Raw genomic sequence first — 12,041 nt, 5'->3', positions numbered from 1 at the left:
TCAATTTTGGTAAGTTGTGTTTTTTAAGAAATTTGTTCATCTAAATTTTCAAATTTATTAGTAAGAAGTTGTTCAGACAATCTTGCTATTGTTCCTCAGCAACAGATTGTCTCATGATATCTCATTTTTCATTTCTGATTATCCCATTTTTTTCTTGACCTGTCTTGCTAATGATATATCAATTTTATTAATCTTTTCAAATAATCAACTTTTGCCTCTATTGATTTTCTCTAACTTTTCTATTCCATTGTTATTGACTCCTTTTTCACTTTTTTTCCCTGCCTATTTTAAATAATTGTTTCTTTGCTAGATTCTTCATATACAAACAAATAATTTTCCACCATTTCTTCTTTCCTAACACATATATTTAAGGCCATAAATTTTCATCTATTTGTGGCTTTAGTTGTGTTTTGGATTTGGTATGCTACATTTTTCATTATTATTCAGGTCAAAATGTTTTACAATTCCCACTATGATATCCTCTTTAATTAATGGCTTATTTTAAAATTAATTATTTTTCAAATATGTGGGCCCTTTCTACCTATGTTTTCATTATTATTTTTAGATTAATTTTCCCATGGGCAGAGAATATATGATTCCAAGCCTTTGAAATTTATTGAGGTTTACTTCATGGCACAGAATATGAGATATTTTAGTAAATATTTATATGCGTATATATCATATCTATTTATATATACACATGTATCATGTTGTTTAGGTAAATCTCATAGCTTAAGATTTGCATTTTTTCCCACTTTCAGATGCTTAAATTGTGGATGTGCCAATTTCTCTATTTCAGCTTTATTTCTGCCAGTTTATCTCTTTCTTGTTATTCCAAATCTGTAAAAAATTTCCAAGTATACTACAAAGACCTGTGCTTCCACCTCACCCATATTCCCCATTTTAGCACATTTACTCTATCTCATCTTTCTACATAAACATTCTGCCTACATTCTAACGTAATTCCCCATCACCACCAGGTACTCCTTGTGCATCTCCAAGACCAAGGACACACTTGCCACCCTTAACTGCTTAAGATCAGGAAGTAACATAGACGCGGTACTGCCATCCTGCCCTAGACCTCATCAGTGTTTTCCAACACTCCCAATACCCTCTCCCTTTTCCTTCCAGTCCAGGATCCTACCCAGGACTGCACACTGCATTGTCATGCCCCTCAGTTTACAGTTTGGTACAGATCTTTAGGCTTTCTCTGTCTTTCACATTCCTGACAGTTTCACAGAGATAGATTTTTTATTTTGTAGGTTATCTTTGAAGGCTATCTTTTCTGGGTATAGAATTTTAAATTGGCAGTTATTTTCTTTCAACACTTCAAAGATATTATTCTATTAGTAGTCAGGTCTTTCTGTGAAAAGTCAACTGTCAGTTTTACTGTTAACCCCCTTGACAGTAATACATGTTTATGTGTCCCTCATTTTGAAAGCTTATACAGTGTTTTCTTTGATTTACTTTGTTTTTGCCCTACTTGGGTATTGTAGAGCTTTCAAAACCTGGTGCTGGGAGACTTTAGTCAATTTTAGAAAATTCTCTGTAATAATTCAAATATTCATTCTATGCCGTTGTCTCTCCCCTTTCCTTACAGAATTTCAGTTCTATGCATACCCTTATCTTTTATATACTCTTTTCTGTATTTTCCATGTTTTCTCTGTGTTGTGACTTAGATATTTTATTCTAACCCATCTTCTATTCCACTGAGTTGCTCTTCTGCTCTAATCTGTTATTAAGCCCATCTATTGAAATTTTAATAACAAATTTTATAATCAATTTTATTGATATATATTAATAAAGCATAAATTCATTCAAAGTGTACAATGATATATGGTATAATCACATAGTTGTGCATTCATCACATCAATCATTGAGCATTTTCATTATTTCAGTAATAACAATAATAAACAAAAAACAAACAAGAAAACCCCTTACCACTCAATATCTCTATACTTCCCCCATTGTACATAGCTGCTGTTTCTAGCTATTCTATCCAAAGCTCTATCAATGGCTTTTAGCATAATCACAATGTTGTACATTCATCATCTTAAAAATTTTAGAACAATTTCACTACTCCAAAAAGACTCCACACCCCTTAGCATTCCTTTCTCAGACCTACATAACTACTAATCTCATCTCATCTTTATAAATTGATTTATATTTACATTTTATATAAATGGAACCATATAATATATAGTACCCTGTGCCTGGTCTCCTTCACGTAGCACGTTTTGGTATTTTTGCCTGCTATTAAAATTTTATAGTATTAAATTACATTTGCTCAGCTTCAAAAAAATGGTCTTATATGTACAATTCTACCCATATTACTATTTCACATAATATATTTTATATTTCACATAATATATTTAGTCCATAGAAGCACAATCATACAAAATTTGTTCTTTTGTGTCTGGCTTGCTTCACTCAACATAATGTCCTCCAGAATCATCCACATTGTCATAAGTTTCACAACTTCTTTTCTTCTTACTGCTGCATAATATTCCATTGCGTGTATTCTCCATAACCTGTTTATCCATTCATCAGTTGATGGACTCCTGGGTTGTTTCCAACTTTGGGTTATCCTAAATAATTCTAACAGCAATTATTTTATCCCTAGAATTTCTTTTGTATTCTTTTTGACTCTTTTTTAAATAAATTCCAGAAATTTGGTGGTTCTTGTACACTGAATCCAATATCTGACTTATTCATAGGTCATATTTCTACTTGATTTGTGATCATGTGATTCTGTTTCCTGGTAAGTGCGGTCATTTCCGATTTAACCCACAACAATTTTGTTTAGAATTTGGATAGCGTGATCTTGCTCTACATTGTAATTCAGAGTGCTTGTCTTTTTGCCCGCCTGTTTAAAATCTGGTCAGCAGGTGAAGTCTTGGCATCTCCCCTTGATCCGGGTGAAGCTGGGTTTCAGACACGGGTGAGACTCATTTCTTTCTGGCATGTGCTTTCTCCAAGAGCATATCCCTCGTGGGATTTCTACTGAAAGATGGAGGAGATTGGAAGAGAATCCGTGGCCACGGCTCCTGTTGACTCAACATGTCCATGTGCACGGTGCGGGCAAAGGCTGACCTGAGTCTCGGCTGGATTGCCATCTCCTGCACCTCGAGGGGCTGGGAGCTGCTCTGAGCTCATCTCCCCGTCACCTCCCTGTCTCCCCTGGGGACTGGCGCTGCCTCCTGCGTGGTGATGAGGCGAGGGGCTTGCTGCCCCACTGATGAGCTGAATCAGATGCTCATCAGCACCTCCGGTTGTAGCCTTCTGCCCCTTTCTTTTGATGGCGTCCTTTTGAGCACGTGGGGAGCCGGCACCCTGAAATATCTTCTTCTGTTGTCTGTGTAAGTAATAAACTGTGTGCATCTAAAAGTGGAAATGTCTTTATTGAACTAGTTGGTGGGGCCCAGTCCTTGCCTTATGATCATGCTTAAAAGAGTTTTGAAGGATCTGCAAACCTGGTCACCCCACCCTTCCTTTTTTATAGAATTGACTCAGTATTTAAATTCCTCTCCATGCAAGGGTTTGTCTACCATAAGCTATTGTGTCATGCCCCAACAGACGTTCATTCTTTATTGTTTCTTTCGGTGTTTAATGGTTTTATGTCTTTACTTCTAACTTTTAGATCCATCTGGGATCTTCTTGGTGAAAATGAAGGTGTATTGCATTTTGCCACATAAAATTAACCTTTTTTCCAGAGCCATACCATTCTTGACAGATTTTGGTTACCTTTATCAAATATTGTTAAGGTCTACCAGGGTTTACTCATACACCAGTGCCAAACTGTTGAAAATAATTGTATTTTATAGAGATGACCTAATCGAATGTATTACTCATCAGGCACCTGTTAAATGCCAGGCATTGTGTTAAGGGCTTTTCATGAATTACATTTCCAGTCTTCATATCAGGTTGATGTTGTTACCTTTTAACAAATTAACCAGTAAAATGGGACTCAGAAAGGTGAAATACCTTGCTAAGGTCGGCTGGCGAGGCACAGGAATGTGACCCAACACAGGGGAAGGTCACAGCTTCCCCTGACCCCGGCGTCAAGACAAGCCGCGGCATCACCTGTTCCCCACTGCTGTGACGAGCTGGAAGCAGGGGGAAGGTCCTGTTAGGGCAGCGTTCGCTTCTTCAGCAGGCGAGCGCTCCCCCTTGCAGCCCCCAAAGGTCAGCGTGGAGCCCAGGAACCTGCATTTTCAACCAGCATTGCTCCCAGGGCTGCCCCCTCAGGGGGTCTCGAGGACCACCTCAGCAAGCCCACTGTCCGCAGCTGGGGGGCATCCAGCCTTGCGCCCCTGGAGCCTGCCGTCCAGATGTGGGTGAAAGGCTCAGGGCCGAGGCAAAGAACGGCAGGGCAGCAACGCGCGCTTGTCGAGGGGGCTCAGGAAACTGACCGCTGGTGGCATGTGGCGTCGGGGACCCGGAACAACCGAGCAGCGCAAGGGGCGCAGCCGCTCCCCGCGTCTGTGGCTCTCTCACGGCGCTGGTTTTCTGACTGTGAGGTGGAGGAGCATTAACCCGCTCCCGCCAGGTGATCTCCCGCCGTCCATCCTCTCTGTAAACGCACAGACGGAGAATCCCACTCCTCAAATGCGGGTGCAGAACCCCGCTTCCTGGTGCAGCAGGAGACCTGCTCCCTGAATTCCGATGGAGACTCCCCTCCCCCCGCTTCCCCAGGTACTTCTGTTCCACCAGCCAAAGTGTTCACTCAACAACATTCAGTTGTGTTTGTTCCCAAATCAATTTATGCAATTGCACATGTTGTTGTAATTATGCAATCTGACTAAATATTGTGAAAACCAATAAAATGGAAGTGCAAAAAAAGAGTTGTTTTTATGAAAACCAAGTTAAATGTTTTGGAAAGGTGAGTTGCCAAAAAGAAAGTGCTTTCCAATTAGGCCCAGAAGCAAAATCTGTAAAAGATTGGGGAGCGATGCCATTTAAAAAACAAGAATTGGGCTTTTAGGTTGACTTACAAGTGGTTTTCAAAGTATTACTTTACTACCAAGAAATTGGAATTGTAAAGCATTAATACCGCATTATGATAGCAGCTAGGGGTTTAGTGAGAGACACAAGTACTTTAATCAGGGATCCCATACTTAGGGAAAAAGCTTTGGTTTAATTTCAAAGGGTTGGCTAATAAATGTGCATCAGCATGTTTCAAGTTAAAATGGACACATTTAGTGGGTCTGTATCTTTGTTAATGATTTCTTGTTTTAACAGACTTTTTCAATTAACCTACTGACAACTGTTCCCGGCAGTGGCCTGCCAGAGTCTCTACTGTAATGGTACCTCCTCCTCCAGCCTGGGGAGAATTAAAAAGACGCTGCATGAGAAGCACTTAGCCCAGCGCCTGGCAGACGTGCTCTGCTCCCCCAGACACCCGAGTGTGGGGTGAGCTCCATTGAGAGCCCTGAAAGGGAGGGGGCTCCCTCAGAGGGAAGCTTTCCATGGCCGATTCCAGGATCCTCAGTAAAGAAGAGAAACTTCAAAGGCTGTGTCACCTCCTGATTGATGACTGATTTTCATCCTGGCAGAGGGCACAAATGGGCCTCAGGCACATTCACCTAACAAACCCGAACTCTTAACGCCAAATAGAAGTGAAACCTAAGTAGGAAAGGAGGAAGAAAAGAGCCACAGCAGAATAGAATTCAGCCTAAATTGCGTGCCATACACTGTGAGTTTTCTGGGAGGGGGTTGAACTGTTTTACTGTCTACCAACCATTTGTGTTTTTGCAGATCTTCATCTTAGAGATAAGCCAGAAGCGCCTTTTCCCCTGGGAAGGTGTGTATCATAAGCACTCGGCAAGTTTCCTGCTGAGACTGCCTGTCCCCACACCTCCAGAGAGGATGGATGTGGGGGGCGGGCAGTTTTGGAACACAGAGGGTTCTGGAAAGCCCCTCTGCTCCGGCCATACCCACTCACCCCACGGCATCTCTTCTGCAATCTGTTTTCATCCCAGTTGGCTGGACAGAGGGCTGCTCTGTTTGAAAAGGGAACAGGTCAGTCTTTCTTCCTCTTGTTTCCATGGAACTCAGCCTGAGATTTCAGGGTTCCGGCTTCACAAGAGACGGAGGACAGTGGAGCTCTTTGAACCCAGACGTGCCACCCGCAGCCCGCCGGGACTTTCCGCGCATGGGAGTGCTTCTCCTTGGCGCACACCAGCGTTGTCTTCACAGCGACTGCCTGGTTGGCGGGCTTGATTTTGCAAATGAAAATGTGCATCTCTGAATCCTATGGGCTGATTTTTAAAATACAAATATCATAATACTTGCAATATTTCACTTTCAAGCTTTCCCAGAATTAATTTGGAAAAAAACAAACAAACCCACCAATCTCTCATAACAATATTGCAGAAAACCCAACGTGTTTCATTTCATGGTTAATTTATTTTGTAATTATAGATCTGTTGGTAAACAGTACAATAATAATTTTTTTCATTTTGCTTATTTAGGCCATTTATGCTCTAAATGTTTTCACTATGGTGTGATAGTTGTTCATGGAAGAAGCTTCCTAACTACATTAATTCAAATAAAATTATCTGCACTTCACATATACACACATACAATGTCTTTGCATAATCTGAATTCGTGGGAAGGTTTTTTCCTTAAAGCAGAAAGAATATGCATATAATCCATTTTGTATTTTTAATTAAAATACAAGTGAAAAGCAATATTAAATACCCTATTCTCATTTTTTTAAAAAATTATATGAGCACATTTTCATTTATAATCTCAGGATTTGTATGCATGCATATTTTAAAATATAAATAGCTATCAACATTTTATCATTGTTTATTTTTTATAATGATCTTTTTAGTCATGGGCTTGATTCAGAGATTATAGAACATAGAAAAGAACACACACATGTAGGAAAAAGACCAGTACCCCATAAGATGAGGGAAAAGACACTTGTTGCTTCTGGGATGGAAACAACCCAGGAGTCCATCAACCAATGAGTGGATAAACAAACTGTGGTGTATACACACGAGGGAATATTATGCAGCTATAACAAGAAATTAAGTAGTGAAGCATATGACAAAATGGATGAACCTGGAGGACCTTATGTTGAGTGAAGCAAGACAGACACAAAGGACAAATACTGTGTGATTGTGCCATTATGAACAAAATATATTGTGTAAATTCATGGAGTGAATAATTAGAATATAGGTCACCTGAAAAGAGAACAAGGTTAGAGAATGGAAAGTTGAGTGATAATCTACGCAGAATTGGTATAAAGGTTGTTTGCAAATCTTTGGAAATGAATAGAAATGGAGAAAGCACATCACAGTGTTTGTAACTAGCGGTGCTATTATATGGGTATGACAGTGGTTGAAAGGGAAAGTCTAAGGCCATGAATATTATGAGAAGGAAAGCTAAAAGCTGCAAAATGGGACTGTACTACATAATGAAACCTCATGTAAAATACAAATATGGGTGGCAGTGCATATATAAGACTGCTTTTACAAAATGTAAATACAAAGGTACTAGAGAGAAGGAAAAAAGAATAGCAGCTAAGCACAGTAGGGAAAGCATGAAAGGATTGAGAGGTGATGAGTTTTTTGTTTGTTTGTCTGGTTTTTGTTTATTTTTATGATTATTGTAATAGTGAAAATGCTCTAATAATGATTGAAGTGATGAATTTACAACTATGTCATTTTACCAAATATCTTTGATTGTATACTGTGGGTGGATTGAATGCTCTATTAATATGTATCAAAACAATTGATTTGAAAAATAGCCTGGGAGAAGACATGCTGGTTAGGGTACAACTGGGTGTGCATGGGCACTCTTCTCTAACAAAGGGGTTCTCATGGACACACCATTTCACAGCCTGTTTTACTTCATTAGTGACAAGTAGTGGAACTTTTCTCCTCCTGAAAAATACTGTTTGATTCCCATGGGTTGCCTAGTCACCCACCCAATGGGTGGAGCATAATTTGCTGAACCAGGTGTCTTCTGTTGAACAGATGTCACTTCCAGTTTGATCCTGCTGGTAATTGGGAATGCATGCTTTTCATAGTTGCCATCATTATGTGCATGCCATCTTGTGTTTGCACTTTTCCATAGCTTTTGAAATCAGCATTTTAATGGATAGATAATGCTCCCTCATTTTGTTGTATATAATTTCTGAAGGCATTTCCTTAATAAGAAAATACCAGTTATTTACAGTTTTTACTTTTAAAGACGAGGCTGCACTTAATAATTTTGCATGCATATCATTTTTTGTTCTGTTGAATTATTTATTGAGATAATTATCTAGGAGTAGAATTACTGAGTCAAAGTTTCTGATAATCTTGCAATTCCTTAATTTAGAGTACCAAGTGCTTTCCATTCTACATTTCCAATGAAGGCGTAAACTCATTTTATTGCAGCTTTAATAGCATGGGGTGGTATCGCTTTTTAAAAGTATCTAAACTCTTTTACACAAAATGCTTGGAGCTCAGTTGTGAAGAATTGCAGTGACTCTGATACTGAGAGCTTTTCGGTTGGCAATGGTCTCCTGGATTCGGCTTTTCCCAATGGCACCTGCAGGTTGCTTTGGGTTGATCGCTACATTTCCTCACAGCCTGAAGGATCGATCTGAAGGTGTTTTATTTGTTGATTTACTTCCCTGCTTTTAGCGTAGGGGTGGACCTTTCTAAGCTTAGCGGGGAGAGTGGGCTTGGGCTGTGTCGGGGGGTCCCTCCCCAGGCCTCCAGAGAGCCTGTTCCTCTTCTCGCTGTGGACACCCTCTGGCTGTGCCGTGGACCCCGACTGCTTCAGACCACGCCATGACACAGGTGTCGCCGTTCTGCAGCAAGCCACCTCCAGCTCCGGGACAGGGCGTCTGAGAAACCGGTCGATGGCTGCAGTGTGGGTAAGCAGCAAACACAGTCACCTCAAGAAACGGGGCAAATACAAACGAGGGGGCATTTGTTCTGCGGCAATCCAAGCCTCCTGCCGTTTTGTCCCAGAAGACTCGGCAGCAAAGCTGCAGCTCACCTTGGAGACACCGTCGCCCTATGTCTGGGATCTGGATCGCTAGTGGCGCAGTATTTTGGGGAGGGGGTACAGAAGGAAATGTAATTTTTTAACGAATAGTTCTGTATCAATTATAGCGCATCTTCGAAAAAAATAGTTTTACCTCTCAGACCAAAGCCTCCTTGGTGCTCATCTGTCTCTTTCCCCCGTCACAAACATGCTCCTTGCTCCTCTCCGCGCGTCCCCTGTGAGCCCTGCCCCCTCCCTCGCAGCCTCCTCAGCTCACCTGGCCTGCGTCCTCGCCCCACCCCTGGCCACGTCCGCTCCGTCCCTCGGTTCCTGCATCCTTCCTTTTGTGTTTGTCCAAACCTTCTCGAGTCCTTTTGCAGGGTTTGCTTGTATTTTCCCTGAAAATTGATTTGTATGTTTCCCGAAGGTACAGACCATGCCATAAATAGCTATAATTTCCTTGTGCTTATTATAGACCCTGGCACCTGGCAAGAAATCAGACGGCATTTGCATGAGGAATATAATGAGGATTGTGGCAACGAGAAGGGCGTGGGCTGCCGCTCTTAGGCCGTTCTGGTTTGCGTTTCCCTGGGGGCTCTCTGTGGACTTTCTCAGTTAAACTTCACCGCAAGCCTCAGAGAGAGACCCCCTTGCATGTCCATTCTAGAACTGAGAAGCCGAGGGCCAAAGGGTACATGCACGTTTCGTAAGCGGGAGCGTTAGGATTCGAAACGGAAGGAATCTGGCCTGAAGAGCCAGACTTCATCTCAGTGGGGATGAACTTCCAGAAAATCAGGGACTTAAATAAAAATTTTGCTGAAACCCTCGGGCAAATCATCCCATCTTTTGTTGGAAATGCAAGGAAGACGCCAAGTGGTTCAACCTGAGCCTCATAGCAGCGAGCGCATCACGTTTCCCAGCTCCCCGTCCTGTTGCAGCTTGCAGGCCGCCTCCTTCCTGCTGCCTGAGCCCGGAGCAGCTTCACCCCAGGCTGCGCCCAGATGCCAGCCCCCCTCCACCCAGGTACCCCTCTCTGGGCTGGTGCCTAGGCAGGGGGAACACTGCCATCTGCTGGACGCTCGCTGAACACCAGGTGGAATTTGCCCTCTCACTTGGGAGCAATTGCTCTTCCCCAGAGTCTCCAGGGGACAACAGAGCAAGGCAAGGGCAGGTCCAGGAGGAGCCATGACGAGTCCTCATTGCTTCTGTGACCACTTCTCAGTGGTGGGTCAAAGATGGGGTGGACCGAGCTACTCCCCTCCCCTCCCCTCCCCTCCCCTCCCCTCCCCTCCCCATCTCTCCTTTCCTCCTTTCTCTTCTTGTGTAATCAATGGTCATATCTATACACAGTATTGTAACAGAGTTTTCAATAAACAAGACAAAAAAACGACAAATACTGAGATGTGCCTTCATTCCTTCTACTAGAATATCGAACAGTGTCTCAGGGACTTTCATTTTCTCCCATATCACCCAAGTTAAATATGGAAACACACATGTAATTACTAATTTGAGAGATTTTAGACATGAGGTTCTGCTTCTGAGTCTTAATGAATTGTGGAAAAGCGGGCGCTTGGCCTTCTGACCCTGCCCACGGCATCCAGCCGCCTGGCCGTCTCAGGAGAAATGGCAGGGGAGCTGGAGCTCTCTTGGACCCAACTGAGCAGGTTGGCAGAGCTAACTGGGCCCTGGGAACTCCTGAGCAGCAGAGCAAGCTCAATGGGCTGCTTTTGAATTGAATGCCACCTCTACCAACCAAGGGTGCTCCCATGTGACCCGGGGGGGCTGCCACTGCCCCTGCTCTGTGCCCACGTCACATGGGTAGAAGCCGGATTTGCCCCAGTCATTATGGAATGAACATTTTGGTTGGGTCCCACAAGTAGGAGAAAACGCCAAGCTTGCCCTTCTGAGCAATGGGCCATCTTTCACCGTGGCTTTCATTTTCTTGTGAGGGTCAGCTTCCTTGGGCTGTTTCTATCTGTTCTGCTTCTTTTCAAGGTCCAGGTTCTATTTTTCTCTTTTTGATTAAATCTTGAATATCCACTTTCACAGGGACATGTGGAACCTCGTCAATTGCGTGCCATCTCCCCAGGAGAGATCATTCTCTGGGGTCACGTCGCCCTCCCCACCTGTCCCCTGTCGGGGCTGGGTGAGGGACACAGGAACATACGACTTGGGCTCTGACACCTTCCTACTTTTGGAAAGATCCTTTGACTGAGAAAGCTTCTTCCCTTCTCACTTGTCCTTTTGAGTCAAGGGCTGGTTTGGCCTGTCTCAATTAAATCACTGCATTCTCCAAAGCTTTTCTTTAAACTTCTTGGTTTTAGTGGTGATATTGGCCACTCTCAGTTATTGAACACCCACTGTATGCTGGACACCAACCCTGAGGTTTTCTTTCTAATCTTCTCAAAAACCCTGCAAACTAGGTGTGCCAGTGGAAGTGTGTAGGTGTGCGCTGCTGAAGCCTGCCCTCTGTTGGTCACATCACCAAGACGAAGCGCAGTCATGGAGAGAAGGGGCTCCCACTGGCACAGTCTTAATCAATGCCCCTGAATTCAGTTGCCCTCCATACACCAATGGCCCTGATTTTCATTCCCAGTCCAGTATATCCATCAGCTGGTAAGACTCATCCATGGCCAACAAAGCCCGCAGCCTTCCAACCCCCAGTCTTTTCAGTTCCCACCATCCGAGTTTTCTTTTCTTACTGATCAGGATAGCCATGCTCTTCATTGTGCAAATCAGAAATCTGGAAACCATCCAGAACCTAGCAGCATGCCTGGCACGTCATGCTCAAGAAGCATCAGCCGTGATGATGATGATGAGAGGAGGAGGAGGATGCTTCTTCATCTCATCATCTCTGCTGACATCTCTGGAATGTGCCCTTTTCACACACCTCCACGTCTCCATACCAACATACCAATACCCTAAAGTCATTTTATGAATGAGCCCCTGCCCTGGTCTTCTTACATTTACCCTCATTCCCTAAAGTCTTTTCATTCAGAATCATCTTTTTGAAACAAAAACATTGTCACATCACCCCTCTGCTAATGCTC

The sequence above is a fragment of the Dasypus novemcinctus genome, chromosome 24 (genome assembly GCF_030445035.2).
Source record: "Dasypus novemcinctus isolate mDasNov1 chromosome 24, mDasNov1.1.hap2, whole genome shotgun sequence".
Classification (NCBI taxonomy): domain Eukaryota; kingdom Metazoa; phylum Chordata; class Mammalia; order Cingulata; family Dasypodidae; genus Dasypus; species Dasypus novemcinctus.
This window is presented reverse-complemented; position numbering follows the sequence as displayed.